This window comes from Scyliorhinus canicula, chromosome 1, assembly GCF_902713615.1.
Source record: "Scyliorhinus canicula chromosome 1, sScyCan1.1, whole genome shotgun sequence".
Classification (NCBI taxonomy): Eukaryota; Metazoa; Chordata; class Chondrichthyes; order Carcharhiniformes; family Scyliorhinidae; genus Scyliorhinus; species Scyliorhinus canicula.
The window spans coordinates 92,924,425-92,939,024 of NC_052146.1; the positions used below are offsets into that span (position 1 = coordinate 92,924,425).

General features: G+C 48.0%; 1 long non-coding RNA gene across 1 annotated transcript; it reads left to right on the top strand.

Moving 5' to 3' along the window:
• The first annotated feature begins 393 nt into the window (after positions 1-393).
• On the top strand, positions 394-5,511 carry LOC119977463. The gene is made up of 2 exons (XR_005463201.1): positions 394-654; positions 5,482-5,511. It is a non-coding gene; the product is annotated as an uncharacterized LOC119977463 (long non-coding RNA).
• The last annotated feature ends 9,089 nt before the right edge of the window (positions 5,512-14,600 follow it).

Here is a 14,600-nt window from a genome sequence, read left to right on the forward strand (position 1 = left end):
CACCACGGTCAGCATGGCCGAGCCCATTAACTGCTAGATTGCACATGTGCTGCTGCTCCTGGCCTGCACATGTGCGAAAATCCTGAGGCCTGTTGGGACTTGGAATTCATGGACCCTGCTCCCCAAAGAGATAAGTTGAATCACACTCTGCCAAAAGCCTGCTCTTGGATTTAATACTTTTTGCATACTCTGTAATTTGTAGCTAGGTTCTACTGTTTAAACATGTGCCCAATTTCCCAGCATGTCTCAACAGTATTTGAACTAGCTGAATGATAAAGTGTTTTTTTGTTCTTAGTCTTTATCAACACTTATTTGGTTGTATTCAAAAAATTATTGAGGTTCTTCAAACAGAAGGGCTTTGTTTGAGTGAGGGAGAGAGAGAGAGAGAGAGAGAGAGAGACAAGATGGAAGGGAGAAAATGATAGACTGTATTGATTGCAATCCTATAATTTTGTTCATGTTTGCATTATCCATTATCGGATTGTCACTTCACTCAGGCATTCCACAGCCCGACACTGCTCCCCACTTATTGCCGTGTTTTCTACGCCTGGCTTCTCCAGAAATGTGAATTGCAGTAGAGAAATCCATATCAACGCTACAGCTTCAAACGGAAGAAAGGACCCGTCCCCTTTTTATGGCATTGGCTGCCGTATGGTAAGTTTAAAGGTCCAGCATGAATGGGTGAGTGGATCAATGAGTGAATGGATATGGTGGCAAGGTGAGTAGGTTATCGTGATAAGTGGGTAAGTAGGTAAGACTGGCCAATGGGGAGGGTGGCAGGTAGGTGAGGAAGCAAATGGGTGATGTGCTAAGTAGGTAGTGTGACAGCTGGGTAGGTGGCGGGTGGATAGGGTGGCAGGTGGATGAGGTGGGTAGGTTGGTGAAGTGGATTGGGGGTGAAGTGGATTGGGGTAGTCAGGTTGGTTCAGGAAGGCGAGTCAGGCCTGGTCAGGAGGATAGTCAGGTGGTGGTGTGGGGGTGGGGGTGGGGGGGGGCAGCATAGTTAGGTCTGTTGGAGGGGCCCAGGGTTTTAAGATCTCAGACCAAACCCCAACAGTAACTGGGATACTGGATCAAAACCGCAATGTTTTAGTTTATTTGAAAGACTGTGTGGAAAGATTGATTTGCACCACGAGTGATTACATGAAAAAATAGAGCCTGGTTATTTTTAAAATAAGACTTTATTACAATTACAATTTTAAACTTTTTAACTTCACACCCAAAAATAACACGGGACAGCACAATAGCACAAGTTGATAGCACTGTGGCTTCAGAGCCCCAAGGTCCCAGGTTCGATTCCCCACTGGATCACTGTCTGTGCGGAGTCTGCACGTTCTCTCTGTGTCTGCCTGGGTTTCCTCCAGGTGCTTCGGTTTCCTCCCACAGTCCAAAGACGTGCAGGTTAGGTGGATTGGCCATGATAAAATTGCCCTTAGTGACCAAAAAAATGTTAGGAAGGGTCATTGGGTTATGGGGATAGGATGGAAGGGCGAGCTTAAGTGGGTCGGTGCAGACTCGATTGGCCGAATGGCCTCTTCTGCACTGTATGTTCTAACAGCTTATAATTTACACCTTAAACACTACTATCCAATTTCCCATTAAACAACAAGAAAAGAAACATATAGATCTCAATCTATCTTATTGTAGGAGAAGTGTGGACTCAGCATCAGGCAAATCAGAATTCAACTCCTCTCTCCAAGGCTTTTTCCCAAAAACTGCCTTTCTCTGCAACTTCTCAAAATGTATCTCTGCCTTTCTTGGCTCCACCCAGCAATTACCTTATCTCTCCAAGTTGAAAAACAAATGATCTCTGCAGGCTGAAAAGCACATTAACTCCTCAGGGACCTCCCCAGTCAAACCACAGTCCATTAGCCTAGACTGTTAAACATATTCCTTTGTTAATTTCACCTTCGACCTGCTAAAAACACACAGGCACTGAAAAACAGATTTATTTTTAAATAGTTACTGTTGCAGTCAAACACACTCTAACCCCAGGCTTTTAACCCTTAAATTGCCCAATACATAGAATCCAATATTCTTAAAAGTTTTCCAGTCATCACAAGGGGGCTGTCAGGAGTGTTTGGTGGGTCAGTTCTGTAGTTACCCAGTAATCAGACCAGGATTTTCCTGTCTAATGTTTCCTGGCTAACTATCCATCAAAGTACTGTGGAACTGTCCGAAGTCTGCAATTCTAACTCCAGGTTGGAGATATTTGTGTAGGGTCCCGAGAAGCAGGGGAATTGCCAATCGGAATTTCAAATTACCCAAGCAATTCCCACGGAGGTCAATGCTTTGGAACTTCCAGTGAGTCATGAAGCGCATCTTTGCTCATACATTCAGTCTCTGATGTTCTGGAGACCGCAAGTTCTGCGCCATTATAAATTAGAAATAGTGACTGATTACAGTTGCAGTTCCAATACACGTTATGGCTTATTTGTTTTCTCTGACTCACGATGTGCAACATGATGGGAAGTCCGCAATAAAGAAAAACATTCCAATGTTGAGTGAAATCCTAAAGAAGCAGTTCCAGCCAACAATTGATGCTACTGATCATGCAACGTTTTTCTCCTTATGGCCTACTCATGATAATCTTTATCTATATTAGTGTCACAAGTAGGCTTACATTAACACTGAAATGAAGTTACTGTGAAAATCCCCCAGTTGCCACACTCCAGCGCTTGTTCAGGTACACTGAGGGAGAATTCAGAATGTCCAATTCACCGAACAGCAGAGACTTGTGGTAGGAAACTGGAGTAGCCAGAGGAAACCCACGCAGACACGGGGAGAATGTGCACCTTGCCTCTGGTTCTGATGTGATCTGCAATGTAATAATATAATAATCACTTATTGTCATAAGTTGGCTACAATGAAGTTACTGTGAAAAGCCCCTAGTCGCCACATTCTGCCGCCTGTACAGAAATTGAAACTGCGCTGCTGGCATTGTTCTGCATTACAAGCCAGCTGTTTAGCCCACTGTGCTAAACCAGCCCATGGTAGCCCAATGTAGCTACATCTTGTCATTTAATACTCTTTAGTACTCTTTAGTTATTGTCATTCCACTTTTATTAATGTTCCCAGATCCCCTATAGCATACGTGCAGTCAATACAGTTGAAAACCAGTGTCAATTTAGGTTATGTAATGATCAGGATACTCTTGTCAAATTGAAAAGCCATTAACACCATTCACAATCAAGATTTATTTCATTCTGCAGCTTCAAGGATGAGCTAAACGTTATGTCTGAGCACTTCAAATGGGGGCAAAACGCAAGTTTATTTGGGAACCAATACATTCACCAGTTTGATCCAGCAGTTTGATCCAGCGACATATGAGAATTGTTGCCAATATGTTTGACGTGAAATGAACCTGAACAACATGGACAAAGTGGTTCCATTAGGTAGCAAATCATCCACTAGAAAGCTTTGTCAATTCTAACTGGAACAGTCCTATTAACTTGATGCATGGATGATTGGAATGGAAAGATTCATTGTATGAAGATACAAGAAAGGTAATAATATGTTCTATAAACTCATTGGCTTTCCTGCCTGAATTACTTTGGAAATCAGAAATGCAGACCACGAGTCACCTGAATCACAACTAATAATGCACCACCTAATAATTCCACACAACAGTGCAACCTACAGTCAAGAGTTTGTACATACTGTTGGGTCTTCACGTTGTGTAGGTCCACACAGACCTTTATCAGTCTGTACCATTCTGAATATTTATGCGCTCGGTTTGTGATGCGGACCGACGCCAACATCGTGGGTTCAATTCCTGTTCCAGCTGAGGTTATTCAAGGCCTTCTCGACCTTGTGCCTCACCTGAGGTGTGGTAACCCTCAGGTTAAATCACCACCAGTCAGCTTTCTCTCAAAGGGGAGAGCAGTCTATGGTCCTCTGGGACTGAGGCAACATTTATTTTACATTTATTTTCTTCATCATTAATCATTGAGTGTAGGTTAACTGGAACATGACTCACTTCAGATTTTGAAATACATGACGCTGTTACACTGAAGGTGTTCCAATTGCAGCAGACATATAGCACTCCCACCATCAATGAAACTCTGCTTACAGCAGGGAACCTCCAAAGTTCAAATGCTAATGGAACCCATATAATTAAGCATCCTGCAAGCTGCCATATAGTGTCTACTTGTAAATTAACAGGGTAAATGCTGTTGCCTTGTAACATTTATGAGAACAAAATCATCAACTATACTAATTTAATGCTAGATATAAGGATGGTTATTCTCTTTATGCCCTAATTCACGTTACACCATCAGGAGAATAAATGTAAATTGCATTAAGCCTTTAACAAATTTTTAGAGAAGTATAGAAGTCAGCAGTTTGTTCAAGTATTAACTCACATGTTATTAACTAACCAGTGCACTTTGAAGTAGTCATGAACACATTAATTGCTGCATTAAAACATAGACCTGAAAGCATTCTAAAACATTTATATGCAATAGCTGAACTTAATGAACAGAATCAAAATGAGTTGCATTGCTTGGGTTCTTCCAATTTCAATTTGAGTGCCTACATTACAGAAAAGATTACAGATTGAGTCCATTCGCCCAGAACCGATAGTATAAATGTTGGAACACACTAAGGGTTCCTTCATATTGCACAGTACTAGTCAACTTTTTTTTGATTCTTTCTTGGGTTTCTCATCTTTAATTTTACTTCAGCCATATTTTTGAACCACCGCAGTCCATGTGGTGTATGCACACCCAAAGTACTGTTAGATCATAGATCATAGAATTTACAGTGCAGAAGGAGGCCATTCAGCCCATCAAGTCTGCACCGGATCTTGGAAAGAGCACCCTACCCAAGGTCAACAACTCCACCCTATCCCCATAACCCAGTAACCCCACCCAACACTAAGGCAATTTTGGACACTAAGGGCAATTTATCATGGCCAATCCACCTAACCTGCACATCTTTGGACTGTGGGAGGAAACCGGAGCACCCGGAGGAAACCCACGCACACACGGGGAGGATGTGCAGACTCCGCACAGACAGTGACCCAAGCCGGAATCGAACCTGGGACCCTGGAGCTGTGAAGCGATTGTGCTATCCACAATGCCACCGTGCTGCCCAAAGGGAAGATTTCCAGAATTTTGACCCAGTGACAGTGAAGGAAAGGTGATATAGTTCAAAGTCATGTTGATGTGTGATGGGAAACTCGCAGGTGGTGGTGTTCCGATGCATCTGCTGCCCTTGTCCTTCTAGTGATGCAGGTTCCAGGTTTGGAAGGTGCTGTCGAAGGAGACTTGGTAAGTTGCCACAGAGCATCTTGTAGTTGACACTGCTACCTCTGCATGTGAGTATTGGAGGGAGTGAATGCGTAAGTTTGTGGATGGGGCACTGCCCAAGCTGCCCTCTTTCTCCTGGGTGGTAGTAACCTTTTTGAGTAATGTAGGAGGTGCACTCATCCAGACAAATGGAGTTCATTCTATCACTCTCCTTACTTGTGTCTTGTAGATGGTGGACAGGCTTTGGGGAGTCAGGAGGTAAGTTATTTGTCACAGAATTCCCAACGTCTGACCGGTTCTTGTCACCACAATGCTTTTAGGCGTGTCCAGTTCAGTTTCTAGTCAGTGGGAATCCAAAATGTAGAGATGCCTGCATTGGACTGGGTTGAGCACAGTAAGATATCTTACAGCACCAGGTTGAAGTCCAACATGTTTGTTTCAGACACTAGCTTTCGGAGCACCGCTCCTTCCTCAGGTGAATGATGCCTCTATCATTCACCTGAGGACGGAGCAGTGCTCCGAAAGCTAGTGCTTGAAAAAAACATGTTGGACTTTAACCTGGTGTTGTAAGACTTCTTACTGGGTGATGCACTATCAATTGACCACATAAGCGAAGTTGTGGTCCAAAACTGAAGGCTTTAATAGACAAGATGTTTCCCCAGCAGCTCAGGTACAGAAAAGAAGCTGTGGGGAACACACGGGCTCTTATACCCCGCCTTACAGGGCGGAGCTACCTTACAGCCCTAACCAATGGGTGACTAGCGTTACATACCATTGGGCTAATGAGCAGTGAGCCTTCTCCACCAATGGTCTCTCAGCATTGCTAGTTACCGTAATGCCTCTAGTCATACTACCACATTCACCCCTTGTGGAAAAAGAATCCGGTGGGGGGGGGGGGGGGGGTTGGCGACTTGATTGCCCGACCATATCTGGTGGTCCGCCCGGGTTGAATAGCATACTGGTAGTATGACTATTGAGGTACTGCGCTACCTTCGTACTGCGTCTGCCCACTGGCCCATAGCTATTTACAAAGACATAATACAGTTTCGCAATTACGCAATTTGCCATGTACATGTCACATTAAAAGGTCCATATACAGTTCATAGCGACACAATCTGACGGTCGGGGGCCTTGGTTGTCCTTTGCAATCGTCGGAGCTTCAGCAGAGATGTCGGTGGAGGTGTAGGCGTCTGTGACTCCGGGAGCGTGGATCCATTCCCCGTAGCGGCTTAAACACCCCTAGATGGCGCTGGTGAGGGTGGCTGACCCGGGGAGGCGGCATCCCGACCTCCAGATAGCACTGGTGGAGAGGTTGACTGGCCAGTGAAGGGAGTGTCTGTAGAGTGCTGCGGTGGGCGGGGGGGTCCAGGCAGGGACAGCGGGAAAAACGGTTGTCCAAGGCAAGGGGCGACAGTGAGGTGCGCCGGTGGGGCTGGTTGCGAGGGTGGCGATCCGGCGGGCACCAGGCCCCGTAGGGAGACCGTGTCTTGTCGGCCGTCGGGGTACTCCACGTACGCGTACTGGGGGTTAGCGTGGAGTAAATGGACCCTCTCGACCAACGGGTCCGACTTGTGCGCCCGCACGTGTTTCCGGAGCAGGATGGGTCCGGGGCCTGCCAGCCAGGTCGGGAGCCATGTCCCTGAGGAGGACGTCTGAGGGAAGACAAGGAGACGTTCATGAGGAGTTTGGTTAGTTGCAGTGCAGAGCAGAGACCGGATGGAGTGGAGGGCGTCTGGGAGGACCTCCTGCCAGCGGGAGACTGGGAGATTTCTGGACCGTAGGGTCAGTAGGACGGTTTTCCAGACCGTCTGTTCTCCCTCTCGACCTGTCCGTTACCCCGGAGGTTGTAACTGGTCGTCCTGCTCGAGGCAATGTCCTTGCTGAGTAGGAATTGACGCAGTTCGTCACTCATAAAGAAGGACCCCCTATCACTGTGTGTGTAGGCAGGGAATCCGAACAGGGAAAAACTGCCGTGGAATGCTTTGATGATGGTGGTTGTAGTCATGTCAGGGCAGGGGATGGCGAACGGGAAGTGGGAGTACTCGTCAATCATGTTGAGGAAGTACGTGTTGCGGTTGGTAGAGGGGAGGGGACCTTTGAAGTCCATGCTGAGGCATTCAAAGGGACGGGAAGCCTTTATCAGATGCGCTTTCTCCGGACAGTAGAAATGCGGCTTGCACTTCGCGCAGATGTGGCAGTTCCTAGTGACTGTCCTGACCTCCTCGATGGAGTAGGGCAGGTTGCGGATCTTTACAAAATGGAAGAAACGAGTGACCCCGGGTGGCAGAGGTCCTCGTGAAGGGCTCGGAGGCGGTCCACTTGTGCATTGGCACATGTGCCACGGGACAGGGCATCGGGAGGCTCGTTTAGCTTCTCGGGACGATACAGGACCTTGTAGTTATAGGTGGATAATTCGATCCTCCACCGCAAGATTCTTTATCTTGTCTTTATCGTTCTTTATCTTGCCCCGCTGTGCATTATCGAACATGAAGGCTACCAACTGTTGGTCCATGAGGAGGGTAAACCTCCTGCCGGCCAGATAATGCCTCCAATGTCGCACAGCTTCTACTATGGCCTGTGCTTCCTTCTCGAACGAGGAGTGGTGGATTTCGGAAGCATGGAGGGTACGCAAGAAGAAGGCCACAGGTCTGCCCGCTTGGTTGAGGGTGGCAGCCAGAGCTACGTCGGACGCGTTGCTCTCGACTTGGAAGGGGAGGGACTCGTCGATGGCGCACATTGTAGCCTTTGCAATGTCTGCTTTGATGCGGCTGAAGGCCTGGCGGGCCTCTGTCGACAGGGGGAAAGTAGTTGCTTGGATGAGAGGACGGGCTTTGTCGGCGTAGTTGGGGACGCACTGAGCGTAATAAGAGAAGAACCTGAGATAGCGCTTCAGGGCCTTGGAGCAGTGAGGGAGGGGAACTCCATAAGGGGGCGCATGCATTCCGGGTCGGGGCCTATCACTCCATTTCGCACTATGTAGCCGAGGATGGCTAGGCAGTCGGTGCTAAACACGCATTTATCCTTGTTATACATAAGGTTAAGGATTTTCACGGTCGGGAGGAATTTTCGGAGGTTGGTGTCGTGGTCCTGCTAATCGTGGCCGCAGATGGTGACATTATCGAGATACGGGAATGTTGCCCGTAAACCGTAGCGGTCAACCATTCGGTCCATCTCTCGCTGGAAGACCGAGACCCTATTAGTGACACCGAAAGGAACCCTTAAAAAGTGGTAGAGCCGCCCATCTGCCTCGAAGGCAGTGTACTTGCGATCACTCGTGCGGATGGGGAGCTGGTGGTAGGCGGACTTAAGGTCCACCGTGGAAAATACCTTGTATTGCGCGATCCTGTTTACCAGGTTGGATATGCGGGGGAGAGGGTACGCATCCAGCTGCGTAAACCTGTTGATGGTCTGACTGTAGTCTATGACCATCCTATTCTCCTCCCCGGTCTTTACCATCACTACTTGAGCTCTCCAGGCACTGTTGCTAGCCTCGATGACCCCTTCCCTCGGGAGCCGCTGGACCTCGGACCTCATGAACGTCCGATCCTGGGCACTGTACCGTCTGCTCCTAGTGGCGATGGGTTTGCAATCCAGGGTAAGGTTTTCAAACAGGGAGGGGGTTCGACCTTGAGGGTCGCGAGGCTGCAGACAGTGAGGGGGGTATAGGGCAGCCGATTTTGAAAGTTAGACTTTGGAGGTTGCACTGGAAGTCTAACCCTAGGAGAGTGGCTGCGCAGAGGTGGGGAGGACATAGAGCCTGTAATTCTTGAACTCCCTCCCTTGGACCATGAGTTTCGCTACACAATACCCTTTTATTGCAACAGAATGGGAGCCAGAGGCCAGGGCGATTTTTTGGTTTACGGGGTGGACAGGAAGGGAACAGCGCCATACCGTCTCAGGGTGTGTAAAGCTCTCCATGCTCCCAATGCCAGGACGTCTCGTGCCCGCTGATCAATACCGTCGTCGTTGCTGTGGAATGGGTGCGGGGTCAAGACTGGTCTAAAGTCACCGATGCCAATTGTGGCAGGGGTTCAGAATCGTCTTCGGGTAGATAGATAGAGAAATACAGCACAGAACAGGCCCTTCGGCCCACGATGTTGCGCTTGGGTAGTGTTTAGTCACCAGTGTTGGGGTCCTTGGAGCTGGTCCAAGATGGCGGCGCCCACTAGTCGCACATGGCTGGGGGTGGACAAAATGGCGGCACCCATCCCCCGCACGTGGCGTCGGCAGAGCAAGATGGCGGCATCCGGAGGCCCCATGTGGCGCTGGGGAGGAAGCTGGTGATGTTCATGGGCCGCTCGAGGCCCGTGGGGAGGTTTGGAGCGGCGATCCGCACTCGCCGCCCGGAACCGCAGTGACCGCCCGGGCCTGGCAGGCTGCCATGAAATGGCCCTTATTGCCGCACCCCTTGCCGACCGGGCTGGGCAGCGCTGTCAGGGGTGTTTCGCCTGCCCACAGAAATAGCAATGGGGCCAAGCGGTGTTGCCGGGGCGTCTCGCAGCGCAGGCCTGAAGCGATTCAGCGTCCGCTGGGGGGTATTCCACGCTGCCCAGGGGCCATCGCATGGTCGGGGGCATAGGCGCGGGCATTTCGGGAGGCCACATCCAGTGAATCGGCGAGGGCCCGTGCCTCCTTGAGGCCCAGAGTGTCTTTCTCAAGCAGTCTCTGGCGGATTTGCGGGGACACCATACCCGCAACAAAAGCGCCCCGGATCAAAAGTTCAGTATGTTCGTTAGCCGAAACCTGTGGGCATCTGCAGTTTCTCCCTGGCACGAGGGGTGCATGATAGAACTCGTCTAGTGACTCACCAGGTTGTCTCGTTGCCAGTAGGTGCCAGGCGTAGACATGGTTTACTGGGTGGATATAAAGTCCTTTGAGCAGTTTCATTACAGAATCGTAGTCCGCTGCGTCCTCGATGAGCGTGTAGATGTCCGGGCCCACTCTCGAGTGTAGGATCTGTAGTTTCTGTTCCCTTGTAGGTGTGCTTTCTGTCGTGTCGAGGTAGCCATTGAAACATGCTAACCAGTGCTTAAAGGTTGCTGCTGCGTTAGCCGCGTGGGGGCTGACTTGTAGACACTCCAGCTGGATGTGGAGCTCCATCCTTTAAAACCTGTCTATTAAATTGATGCACGCTCAATTGACCACAGAAGCGAAGTTGTAGTCTGAAACTGAAGGCTTTAATAGACAAGCTGTTTCCCCAGCAGCTCAGGTACAGAAAGGAAGCTGTGGGGAACACACAGGCTCTTATACCCCGCCTTACAGGGCGGAGCTACCTTACAGCTCTAACCAATGGGTGACTAGTGTTACATACCATTGGGCCAATGAGCAGCGAGCCTTTTCCACCAATGGTCTCTCAGCATTGCTAGTTACCGTAATACCTCTAGTCATACTACCACACTGGGAATCCAAAGATGTTGATAGGGGGGATTCAACAAAGGTAATGTCACTGAATGGCAAGGGAATATGGTTAGACATTCTTTTGTGGGAGCTGGTCATTGTCTGGTACTTACCACTTATCAGCCCAAACCAGAACATTGTCTCGCTCTTGCTGCATGTAAACATGGATTACTTCATTACACCTTTACGTTCCTAACTTGCTCCTTTTCTACATCAGACCTGTTTCTTATTGGTCCATGACTGGTGCTCTGAAACCTGTCGGATGGGTATAGAGTACAGATAGCTGTGGAACCAATCCAGCAATCTGAACTTACCTGGGCTTGACCTTTTCATACAGACCAGTCCCAAACTGACTTTTTCCCCAAAGGCAAAATGAACATGTGGAACAAAGACAAGTCACCTTACCAGTAAGTTGGAGGAGCATGCAATTGTTTGAGTTGTAATTCAGTTTTGACTCCGTAGTGAAGAGGGTTGGAAGTGAACTGAAACCCTTGTACCTTTTCCCTTACTGTCCACAATCAGTATGGGCTTTGGAGAGCAAATGTGTGTTTCTTAGCCTCTCAGTGTGTGTGTGGCAGCAAGACTTTGTGTATTTAAATAAAGAGGATTATTTACTTGTACATTCATCTTGAAAGTCTAAATGCTACGTCAATCACTCAGCACTCACACACAAAGAATACAATGAGAGAGAATAGTGTACTGTTACAAGTTGTAAGCAAAAAATAGTTCATAGTTCACCTGTCTGTCTCCTTGCAGGAGAACAGTCATTGCGAGCCCGGTAAAGAAAGGAGTCTTCTCCATTCTTGAATTGTAGTTCAGGCGACTTTAAATAGCTGCAGTTAGATATCAGGATTATTGCAGGATCCTCTCAAAGAGATGAATGTTCAGCAGATCGCAAAACTAGGCACTTGAGGTTTTTATATCAGAACGGAAAATTTCTTTCCAAGTGAACTTGGTTTAGTAACCAGGCTTGGGAGGTTTTCATTTGGTTTTACAGTCTCCTGCTCTTAAAGGCAAGGAAGACACTGTCTTTTGTGGCATTTGTGGCTTACAGCATCACCTGCAGCCTGCACAGGTATTTCTGGATCTTCAGATAAAAACTCATTATTAGCTGGCTTTAGTCATATGACCAATATTGGCATTGTCCACCTGGAAAGCCATTGCTATTTAACATTCCAAGTCGGGAACATGGATTTTGGCTAAATTATCAAAGAATACCAAGTCTAAGTTCCGTAGCCTTGTACACCCATTCCAGGGGGAGGTCTCCATCCAGGGTGATTCAATTAGGAGCTTTCTGGAAGCTGCAGATAGTCTGTGCTGTAACGGTCACCTGACCCTTGGCAACCATCCTAGCCACCCGGTTAGTGTCTATTTTTTCAGATAAAGTAACATCTGTGATAGTAATGCAGGGAAGTAAAAAAAAAAGATTTGATTTGTTTCTAGTCAAATAGCTTTTCTTCCCTTTGTTTCTACATTATAATGAAGAAAGATTTTAGTAGCTCTCTACCCTTTTTGAGATAAAAATGAACCAAAGCTGATTCCATCACCCTACATATCTTATGTGCCTTTTGAAAGTACAATGTGTTTGAGTGGAACATTAATCCTCGATATGTGGTGATTACTTTTCATTCTGAACTAATTCTCTAGCAATGGCGTCTTTAAGTAAAGGTGCCAAAATGGATATATGGAGCACACGTTCAACTCAAGTAACTTGTCTCAATGCAAAATATTTTCCCTTGAATTATATAAAATGCATTCGAACTGATTTACAAATCTTTTTGAAGTTGTTTTTGAGGGGAGCTGGGGAAGATTAATTTGCTCTTTTTTGAATCGTGGGGAAGTATTTACGGGATAGCCACCAGAATAGCATCAGCCCAATCCCTCGTTTAAGTCCGATTTTGTGTGGGGCACTGATTGTTCAGATAGGATCACAAGTGGGAAGTGAGGTCTAAGCAATTTTAATGCAGGAATCTATTGCAATAGAACTGATGGGCTACTTTGAGCCACCTTCTTGGATCGCTGCAGTCCATGTGGTGTAGGTATATTTGCGCTGCTGTGAGGGAGTGAGTTTCAGGATTTTGTACCAGCGACATTGAAAGAACAGTGATACAACATAGAATCTTAACTCTCACTGGTGGTGAGGTTGGAGGAGGGAAGGGCATGTAAATGGGCAGGTTGGTGGTGTACTGGAATCATGTCAATTTCCTGTCTCCACCAGGATTAAGTTCTGGGCAGAAAGGCCACTGGTTGATCTTCCCACCCTGCTTGCTGTTGAGGCCTTTAAGTGGCTAATTATTGACCACAAGACCTTCATTCTGCTACCACTGGTATTACCCAAGCTGTAGGCAAACCCGTCATCATGCAACATGGAAGACAGCTAAAACTGTGCAGATTAACAACTTTGGAGAGTCAGTGCATGATAAAGGGATTTAAAATTGGGAAGAGGAGTCTACTGAGATCCAGCCACCCCCCCCCCCCCCCCCCCCCCCCCCCCCTACCATCATGATTGAGAGTAGGCAGATGGGGCAGTAATTGGCTGAATTGCGATTCTACCTTTTGAGGACAGGACAATCTGAGCAATTTTCCACAGATGACAGTGTTGTACCTGTACTGCAACAGCTTGGCTAGGCCTACGGTTCATTCTGGAGCACAGGACTTCAGTACTACAGCTAGAATATTGTTGGGGCCATAGCCTTTGTTGTATCCAGTAAGTGCAGACGTTTCTTGATATCACACAGAGTGAATCGAATTGGCTAACAATTAGCCTCGATGGTGCATACGAGGCTGAAATGAAGCATTCTACCTGAACTTGGTAATGCCACAAACTGGGCAATATTTTAGGGCACTACAGCCCCATTTCTGCTGAGGACAACTTCTAAAATCAGGACCAAGGATTTGACACTAGCTTTAGTCTTCGTTACCTCAGCTGAGGCCAAAATAGTTAACCTAGACTACAAAGCAGACCTTCTGGTTTGACAGGGTCAGTAACACACCATGTAGAGTAACTGTCCACTGAGAACTTGAACTAATGCAATTCCGATGCATGCCGGCGTGGAATATGACGGGATCGGCATGGGAGAGCCTGACAAGCAGGAGCTGCATATAAGCACTCCATTCCCCACATGGCCTCATTCCAGCCAAGAAGATGGCACTGGTTGTGCTGGAGCATGCCATCCCATTAATGGATCAGCAGGGCCCAGAGGTTACCTATTGGAGTGGCCGGAGGAGGCACCCATACGGGCTGTGGTGCTACGTTGATTTGATTTGATTTATTGTCAAAGTTGAAAGGTGGCAGTCAGCGGCGTGCACAACCAGATGGCTGCATTGCAGGCTGCGGTAAGATGCTCCATGCCTGGCCACCCCGACCCCATGGCCCACCTCCTGGATGACCCTCGCTGCCTCTCCTAGCTCTGGCAGATGCCCCCCGACCAGCGGCACAACCGTCAGCGCACTATAGCGACGTTGGACTCTCCTTGTATCCCCTCTCTCTCCCTCAGCAACCATGCTGCCTGGTCCCCAATTTTCAACATCACAAGTGAACCTCGTCGTCGCTATTTTCACCTGGCGGAAGTGGAGAAGCGCAGGAAGCCTGAAGAATGCTGGGTCGAGCCCTTTAATGATATGCCAACCATCTTTACTGTACAATTTTCATGGTCATGCTGACGTGCGACGTTGAACACATTCACACAGCTGTTGAGGAACTGGAGCATGGCATTCTGTTGGACGTCTGGCGCCTGCCCCGATTTTCGGCCCACGCGCTATTCCCCGCCCGACCGTGTTGGGCAACTCCAGTGTTGCTGGATGGAGAATGCTGCCCAGAATTGGGACCTGAGGTGAATGGACAATGATCAGAAGGATGAACAATGGCTGGTTTCCATTTGCACGTTCAGTGGTGCGCTGCAACTAATTGCACTCCCCCTGCTATCTCCACTATAAAGTGTGTCAAGCTAA